Source organism: Pteropus alecto, unplaced genomic scaffold (assembly GCF_000325575.1).
Source record: "Pteropus alecto unplaced genomic scaffold, ASM32557v1 scaffold185, whole genome shotgun sequence".
Taxonomy (NCBI): Eukaryota; Metazoa; Chordata; class Mammalia; order Chiroptera; family Pteropodidae; genus Pteropus; species Pteropus alecto.
In genome coordinates, this window is record NW_006438088.1 from 157,000 (window position 1) to 165,599 (window position 8,600).

The 8,600-nt window shown below is 38.7% G+C and overlaps 1 protein-coding gene and 1 long non-coding RNA gene across 3 annotated transcripts in view; one reads left to right on the top strand and one right to left on the bottom strand.

The window, feature by feature from the left end:
* LOC112482563 overlaps nucleotides 1–4,210 on the bottom strand; it is a 17,280-nt gene extending 13,070 nt beyond the window's left edge. For both annotated transcript variants that reach the window (XR_003047349.1, XR_003047348.1), the window contains exon 1: nucleotides 4,060–4,210. This is a non-coding gene — a long non-coding RNA (uncharacterized LOC112482563). The remainder of the gene's footprint in view (nucleotides 1–4,059) is intronic.
* Nucleotides 4,211–4,292: 82 nt separating this feature from the next.
* KATNA1 (katanin catalytic subunit A1) overlaps nucleotides 4,293–8,600 on the top strand; it is a 27,764-nt gene continuing 23,456 nt past the window's right edge. Inside the window, exon 1 of the mRNA XM_006915331.3 lies at nucleotides 4,293–4,578. The gene's annotated coding sequence lies outside the window, so the exon portion shown is untranslated. The remainder of the gene's footprint in view (nucleotides 4,579–8,600) is intronic.

The window sequence follows — 8,600 nt, forward strand, 5'->3', positions numbered from 1 at the left end:
TATAACCTATATTCTGATACAGTGTATACAGTGTATAATTTGTACTTTGACCACCTCCCATGCAATCAATCATGAAATTCAGTTACTGTACCGTGTATGTTTTTCTCTAATGCATCATCTTCATCCCCATTGTTACTAATTTGGTTGATTCCCTCATCAGCTCTTCCCTGAATTATTGTAATAACTTTCTAAAGGGAGTCTTTGACTTCATTCTGGTCCTTCGAATTTACTGTTTAACCTATCACCCGAATGGTCTACCTTAAAAGATAACTCGACTCTGCTTCTAGTTTGATCAAGGAAGCTCCTAATGGATTGACTTTTATCACGTATGGCAACCATCTGGGAAAAATACAAGAAAAATAACTACTAAAGATACTACAGTGGAGCCAAGAGCAGGCAGATTCTGGATGAAAGTCAACTCTTGGAAGAGAAAAATGACACTAAATGAGTATCTCGTTTTCATATCTTAACTGAAAGAGGCCCAAGTCTCTAGCTGAGTCATGAACCACACATTTGTGGGGAGGAATCCAAGCATCTGTATAAGAAGAATAGAACTAAACTGGCATGTGAGATGCTGCTTAACAGAGTTAAGTTAATTGCCTGCTTAACGAACTCCAGAGGCATATCACAGAATCCAGAGTATAACATAACATATCCAATATCCAGGATATACTCCAAAATTACCCGACATGCAAAGAAATATAAAAATAAGACCTAGTCAGAAGAGAGATTACAATCAGTGGAGGGCGACCCTAAGATCCTATTTTTAACATCTAGATTAACATCTAGAATTAGATGTTAATAGTCATTGTAATATCTTTGTAATATATTTTTAACATCTAGAATTAGATGTTAAACATCTAGAATTAGATGTTAAAAATATATTACAAAGATATTACAATGACTATTAAAACTATGTGACGTAAAGAAAAATGTAACAAATGTAAAGATAGGGAATCCCAACAAGAAAATAGAACATATAAGAAATACCCAAAAGGAAATTTTTGTTGATTAAAGACAAATTGTCAGATTGTGAGAAGTTCAAGTGTAGGAACTGGACTTAGAAAAAGAAACACTTTCATTGAGACAGGAAGCAAAAACCAAAGGGCAAGTGTGAAGTAGAAACATTTGTAAATTTCAGGGTAAGAGTATTGGGATTAAGTTCAGCTGCATATAAAACCGAAAACAACCATGGCTTAGAATGTCTGGAGTTGGCAGTTCACAGCTGGTATGGCATCTCCATGATGTCAGCCCACACCTCATCTGTTCAATTCTGCTATCCGTATCATAAGGCTTTTATCCTAAAGGTCACTATGATCAGCAGTTGGCTGTGTATACTCTCTCCATCTTTTCTCTGGTCTAACCTGGTGAAACGAGATGGTGGGGGATGGATTTTCATGGCCTCTCCCTTTAAGGTGCCTTCCTAAATGTTCTACACAACACTTCCACTGCCCAGAAGTTAGATCCATGGCCACATCTAGCTGTGTGAGAGTCTGGAAAATATAGTTCTTATCCCAGGGGACCCAGTTTCATCACGCTACGTTCTGTCAGTTAGGAAAATGAGTATTTGGTGGACAGATGGCAGTCTCTGCTTTCACGAGCAATTTGAGGGAATTTCAGTCTGAGAGCTATTTTCTCTCAAGTTGGAGACAGCAGAAAGGGGTAGGGGGCTGGCTTGAGGAAAAAGTAGTAGAAGTTTAAAATAACATGTTAGGAGTAAGAGAACTGAGGTGGAATATGCAGAAAAATACGTGTCAGGTGGGCTGGAAGTCATGCAATTGTGGTGCATCGATTTCATGGGTGTGATCTTTTCCTTGTACATTCAGCAATCTGGAAGTAGCAGGTCTGTGTTGGAAGCTACTACTGAGGAAGAATGTGTATATATTGGTGAACAATACCGGGGATCTGTCCCAGGCTGTTACTCCAAATATTGTGACATGATCCAAAAATTCAGCAGATTCTTACTTGTGATTAGAATTTTCTGGTCTTATACTCTGTAAGGTTGAGACCATAAGAGATAGCTCATCTTTTTGAAGTATGGAGGACGGCCAGATGCAACTGACCAGGTGAGTGAAATTAATGAACTGGTCTTAAAAGTCCTTTTATATTTCTCTGATGAAATGTAAAAAGGGTCTTCAGATTCTTTTTAAAGTGATTTCAATTTTTTTTAAAATTTATAAAAAGATTTATTAAAGGTATATTTTAGAAGGAGATGGGCCACACTAAGGAAGGCTGCAGCCCTGTGGAATTTGGGAGGTGAAAAGATAAAAGAAATAAAAGACCGAGAATGCCCCAACAGAGGAGTGGGTTTTCAGCCAATAGAGCTGTAACCTCTTTTTATTTTTTATTATTTTTTAAATTAATTTTTTGTAAACTCTTTTTAAAGCGATTTAATGTATTTATTTATTCTACAAATATCTAATCAATGCCTACAATATGCCAGACATTGCTCTAGCCAAATGGAAGAAGTATCTAATTTCTTTAAATTTACCTACTGGGACAAAGGAGACAAAAAATACATAATGTCAAGAGGTGGTCTTTATGACATTCCTTTCTGTGTAATTCCAGAGGTCACAACACCTCTTGCAACAGTTCTCTCAATCTGTTCTCTCCCCGCTCCAAACCTTCCTACTCACAACTGCCAAATTCACTTCCATTTGCTATTTGCCTTCATTTGAAAACTTTCAGTGGCTCCTTTTTGCCTACTGAATAAAGTTTAAACTCTTCACTAGCACCTACCTTTCTACCTCTTTTTCCATAACTTCCCTTCATGTGTCTTATGATCCTGCCAAATTAATCTGACCATTCACCAGGAAAAATAATCTCCAATTTTGAGTCCCAGTTTGGAACAATTATTTTAGAAGGGTGATGGTTGTAGAAGCCACACTGTAAAAGAAGAAATGACTTTTCTCCACTGCCTCGGGTCCAAGTGCCTGCATCTACTCTGATATGATTATACAGAGTAAATGAGAAAAAAATCCTATTGTTTGAAACCTCTCTGAGTGAAGTGTTACTATAGCATAGGCTGACTACTAGCACAACTAACAAAGAAATACTAGTGAATGTAAGCCACACTTTTGAAGATTTTTACTTTAAAAATCAACTCCATTGAGGTGTAATTTATGTACAGTGAAATGCATCCATTTTATGTGTAACATTCAATTAGTTTTAATAAACATATACACCTGTTTAATCACTACCCTAATTGAAATCTGGGCTATTTCTTCATGCCTCTTTGCAGTCTCTCTTCCCTCCCCCCACTCTTCAATGCGACCTCTGATTAGCTGTTACTACAGCTTAGTTTTGCCTGTTCTAGAATTTCATATAAATGGAATGCACTCATTTTGTCCTTTGAGACGTCTTAGAACTATAAATTGGCTTTATAATTTAACATACCTTTTGCACTCACATAAAAGATGAAAATTCAGCTTAACTAGGATAATTGGTGCCTCACTGAATCGGTTTTCTATTTCAAAAAGATAGTGTCCTGTGCTCCATTACAATAGAGTTCATATCCACCGCAGCAAAAATATTTTTTACTTGGTTGAGAATTTTACAAGACTTTAAACTTCATGAAATATTCTATTTTGTTAACCACTGTATACCCAATGCCTACAACAGTGTCTGGCACATAGTAGTTGCAGATTAAATAGATGTGTTACCTTCGAAGTGACTTTACCTAAGTCTGTGTTAAATTAACGGATGCTTTAAAATTAGAATTTTAATTACCATGCACTCCTAAAGGAAAACGTATCTTAAATGTCTCTATTCTTTCTATAGATGAAGGTACAGGATGGAGATATTGGGGAAAGCGTAGTACTGTTGAGTATGTGTCTATAAATCGTGGAACATCAAAATTTTATTTGTTATCTGGTTGTATAAAAACGTTGACCAAAAAAAATCAAGAGAATAAAATTCCACCAGCAGGGTGTCCTAACATCTTTGTTTGTCCACTCTCTTTTATTCGTTATGTCGCGACAAGCGCCTCAGTCAAATTCTGAATATTTGGTCCTAAAACAGGATTTGTCATAAACGAATTGTTTTACCTTTGACACTCACCTGTAAAATAGACACTCTGACTTCCTTACTTCTGAGAAATATGGTGAAAATTAAATGGGAAGAAGACTGAGGAAGCATCTCGAAAGAGATATGGAGGTACCCGAGGTGGTACTGGTTCAGGTCCTCACCCGGACTCTACCGCCTGTCGGCAGCGAAGGGGACGCGGAATGCGCAGGCGCGCCGGTCCAGCCCCGCCTCCGTCGGCCCCGCCCAGCCCGCGTCCGGCGCGCGCACGCCGTCCGGCGTCCTCGTTCCCGGGGCGTCGCCCCGCGTGCGCCGGAGTCGCCGAGGCCACCCCGGCACCGGAAGAGGCAGTAGAGAAAAGTCATTTCTTCTTTTACAGTGTGGCTTCTTCAAATTCTTGATTAGCCGAAGCATCGCCGGGGTCTGGTGCCGGTGGAACCAGCAGCGCGGGGTGGTTGGGGCTGGGCAGGGCCCTCGTTCCTCGTCCGGAGCCTCGCTCGGCCCGGCCCCTCCACCTGGCGGTGGGCGGTTTCCGAGTAGCTTCGGCCTCCACAGGTGAGTCGTTCTCTCTTCTGGTGCAGTGTGGATTCTTCGACCCCGTTGGCCGGGTCGGCGAGGGACTCGGGGGCCTTCGCTGCGAGACCGCTGCGCATCCTGCCTTGAGCCTGCCCGTGCCTGGCCCGAGGTCTTAGGTCTTTGTCGTTGACACCTGTGGCTCAGGTGACAGTTCCCTTATTTAAGGAATCCTGTCCCGCCGGGGACTTCTGAGGGTTCCTGCCAATCCTGTCTCTAGGCCTGTGACTTTAGAGGAGTTTCTAGCCAAGAGAACATGTTTTTATTCTCCTTTTGACCGATCCTCTCCGGAATCTGTCCACGCTCCCGCCCCCGAAACCCTCACCCCTGAAAAACTCTCTATTAGGTAGGTGTGATATTGTTGAGGATGTTTTTTCTTACTTAGTTTATTACGGAGCCGGGCGTCCTCTGGGAAGCTTATGGCCCTTTTTGTTGAGAGTTGGTACCTTTTAGAAAATTTATCCCTCGAAATATTTATTTCATAAAGTATTATATGGTTACGAAGTTACAGATAAACGTGGATCTGTAAGTGCCTTATAGTGGGTAATCTCAAGCCCTTATTGAATCAAAAGTAGTTTTTTAACTGACAAGTGCCGCTTTTATATCAGTTACTAACTTCCATCAACATAGTGTTGCACTCTTCTCTCTTGAAAGCACAAATTTGTCTTCCTCTTTGAAATCAAATCTTAATTACTTCTGAAGACATTCCTAATGTTTTAGAATGTTTGCGATAGATCTTCACTACATAGTCACAATTACAGAACACTAACGTTTCAAGAAAGATTCTTGCAATGTTCACATAGGCCTAAATGTCTCAATATGCAGCCCTGTTTTTTTCGAAATAGTGGCAAAATTATTTTTCTTGTATTGATATTAATAACTTGTATCATGCCTTAGAAAAAAAGTAGTGCCCATCAACTTTCCAGTCTTCCTAGACTATAAAAACCTATAGAAAGCTCCTTTATGTCATTGGTTATTCAAGAAGCTTTTAACCTTTTATAGATTGAATACTAGACATACTATGCAGTCTACAATGGATTCTGCGTTTTATTTTGACACTGATATCACAATTCTGACAAATACTAAGGACTGTAGAATCTTGTAGAATTTACTGCATAACAACATTGTTGAATTTGTTTTTACAGCAATGGTTTGGGTTTTTGTTTTTTGGTTTGTGGGTTTGGTTTTGTTTTGTTTTTTAGCTATTTGATTAAAAAGTGTATCAAATCAAAATGGTTAGTATTGATAACATATTAAATAGATTTTGTGATGTTTATTGCTGTGGCTTGAATATAGCTTTTAAATTACATTTTAATTGTTATAGTCACTCATTTTTGTGTTGTTTGGGGTAAATGGAAAGATAGTTTATTAAATAGATATATGATATATGTTTGCTTTTTTCCTGAGTAAGTTGCTTTTTGGTGCCCTTTTTATAAAAATATAACTTTCTCATGCTTAAATATTTATCATACTTAATGTATTTCATGCTGTAATTGGTCCTGGGTCACTCATTTATTGTGCTTATTCATAGTCATCAGGGACTGACTGTAAATTAGCATTATGATTGCTTTTTGGGATAGACATGAACATTCTGTGGATAAGAGAAGGCCCCATATTTGTTTTGGGAGAGGATAGGACTCTTAGAATTCAGATATTTAGATCTATTGCCTGTTCTTTTTCAGTGTCTGATTACTTCTTTTTCCTAATCCTAGGGGAGAAAGAGACACTATTTGTGTCTCTTTGTGGAGATACCACACCATATCCAATACTAAGTTTGCTAGAATTTTGCTGTAATATTGAGTTTTTAGTGTTTAATTAAAAAAAAAATGAACTTCGTTACCTGAATGAAAATTTCATAGCGCATCTTACTTATTTTTTAAAAAATGAATTAAATCATTAGCTCAGTCATAAATACTCAAGCCATGTAAGCCAAGGGTGGTTCTGATAGAATAATGTAAAGGAAAAGCTTGCTGTGAGATAAAGCAGGTATCACTACCCTTGGTTATTTGTCTTTAATAATTTTTATAAAACAAGAGCTTGCTTTATATTGCCAGATATAGTGCTAGATAGACACAGTTTCTGTCCTCCTCAGTGTAATTTTAGCAATGAAAGGATATATTCTTGAAAGTTGGATAATCTCATAAAGTTAGTGTTGACATTCATTTGAGAAGAACAATATCTTTTGCTTAGAGACTGCTAAAGAAATAGGAAACATTATTTTTGTCTTAACATTTGGTCAACTAAGAGTATTTTAATACTTTTTTCAGTAAACAGGTTGTTTCTTTGCTAACCAAGAATTTTTCAGGTCATTTATTAATGTGGCCTTGGATTGACTTTACATTTTTGTTTGTTAGAAAAAGTCAATTTGTTGGCTTCTAAGGAATTTTATCTGTCTAGAAAGTAGTATTCATAACATAGAACCTTCAAAGAGGGCCTGGAATGACTTCTGTGAGTTTTGGGCCATTAAGTCATGGTCCTCAAAAAAAAAAAAAAGAAAAGAAAAAAATGAGGACCACCTATATATAAGTAACAACTTAACTTAGATTTTCTTTTCTTAATGGGGGAAAGGAAGAAAGATCAAGAGAAAGTCTGTTAAGAGGGAGAGAGAGAAAATATCCCAGCCCCTCCATAACCACTGTGTAAGCTGCAGTACCAGCAGCTGGCCCCGGCTGTCCTCTTCTAACACTGTTGCCTAGACTGGATGTCACTAGTGGTCATTATAGTGTCACGTGCAGTTTCAGGGCAGAAGCAGTCATGCAGCTCTAGTAGGGATGAGTAGATCAAAGACTGAGAGCGCTGAGGGTCAGGAACTGAACAAAGGCAAGAAATCTTAGTAGTTAAGACAGAACTTGGCAGTATTCATTCATTTAAAGATTTATTAAGTATCTGCTATGTGCCAAGCATGGTTCTGGGTGCTGCAGATAGTAAGTAACAGAGAGCCATGGTCCCAGGCCATGGAGCTTTTATCAAGATGAAATATTATCACTGACTCCAGAGAGTTACTCTTTAGTTTTTTCACGGATGTGTTTTTCTTTTTCTTTTGGACCTCAGATGCCCGGTCTTGAGCTACTTGTGTACTTTTGTTCATAGCTGCATTGCTTCATGGCAAATTATCCCAAAATTTAGTGGCTTAAAACAAATATTTGGTACAGTTTATTTGGTCAGGGTCTGGCCCTGATTTGGCTGGGTGCTTCTGATTTGGGGTCTTTCACAGGCTATAATCAAGGTTATCAGGGCTGTAGTCATCTCAAGGCTCAACTGGGGGAGGATCCTCTTCCAGTCTCCCACGCATAGTTGTTGGCAGGATTCAGTTCCTCTGGACTGTTGGAATGAGGGCCTCAGTGCCTCACTGGTTGTTGGCTGGGCTTCCCTCCGTTCTTTGCTATGTGAGCCTCTGCACTGGGCAGCTCACAACATGGTAGCTGGTTTCCCGTAGAGCGAGACAGCAGGGCAGCAAGAGACAGTGAGCAAGATGGAAGTCACAGGGGCAGAGGTCGCCGAGAGCCATTTTAGAGGCTCTCTGTGATTATCTATGGCTATAGGGCTCTTTTGTTGTATTTATTTCTTTTTTGTTTCTCCCCTACCCTTCATCCTCTTTCTCCACCCACATTTCCCTATCATGTTCTCCACAGACACTGCAGTATGCTTAATGTATAATATATTCTTGGATGTGTATGTGTCCTTTAAAAAAGTTTCATATAGCGTATGTAAACAGCATATTTTTTAATTTATAAAATAGTATTTGAATTTAGATTTCGTTCTGTATAAGGTTTTTTTTTCACCCAAACCCTGTATTTTGATGATCTATCTATGTTGCTATTTGTAGACTATATGGTATTCCATTGTATACATCTACTACATTTTCTTATTCATTTTCCTAGCTGGTAATAGATAGATTGCCTCCAACTTCTTGATTTCTCCAACAGTTAATATCATTAACATATCCAAACAAGTCTCGTTATGGATCTGTGCGCTACTTACTCTCTCTGTAATATTTACGGAAG